This window comes from Eurypyga helias, unplaced genomic scaffold, assembly GCF_000690775.1.
Source record: "Eurypyga helias isolate BGI_N326 unplaced genomic scaffold, ASM69077v1 scaffold18098, whole genome shotgun sequence".
In the NCBI taxonomy this organism is placed as follows: Eukaryota; Metazoa; Chordata; class Aves; order Eurypygiformes; family Eurypygidae; genus Eurypyga; species Eurypyga helias.
In genome coordinates this window covers 9,846-10,212 of record NW_010269078.1, presented here as the reverse complement: position 1 = coordinate 10,212, position 367 = coordinate 9,846, and positions in this window count along the sequence as shown.

The window sequence follows — 367 nt, the reverse complement described above, 5'->3', positions numbered from 1 at the left end:
TCTGTTCCCCTCAGAAGGGCATCACTTACAACACTTGCCCTCCTTTTTTCTCTTAATGGAGGAAGAAAAAAAGTTAAATCAGATTTCCTCTAATTTTACTGTGAACTTTGAATATTTCTCAGAGTTAAGCCTTCTTGAGTTTTTTTTCCTTTTACAGAGAGTGTGTGTGTGCCACCTTTGCTTTGGTCTTTACCTCTAAGACCAGCCCTCAGGAGTCCCAGAGCTTGAAAACCATTGAAGAAGTCATGAGAAAGGAAGGTTTTGCCTCAGTTGTAGAGGATTGGGTTAGAGATTAATTAAGTGAACTGAACATCCACAAATCCATGGGCCCTGATGGGATGCACCCATGAGCGCTGAGGGCGCTGGC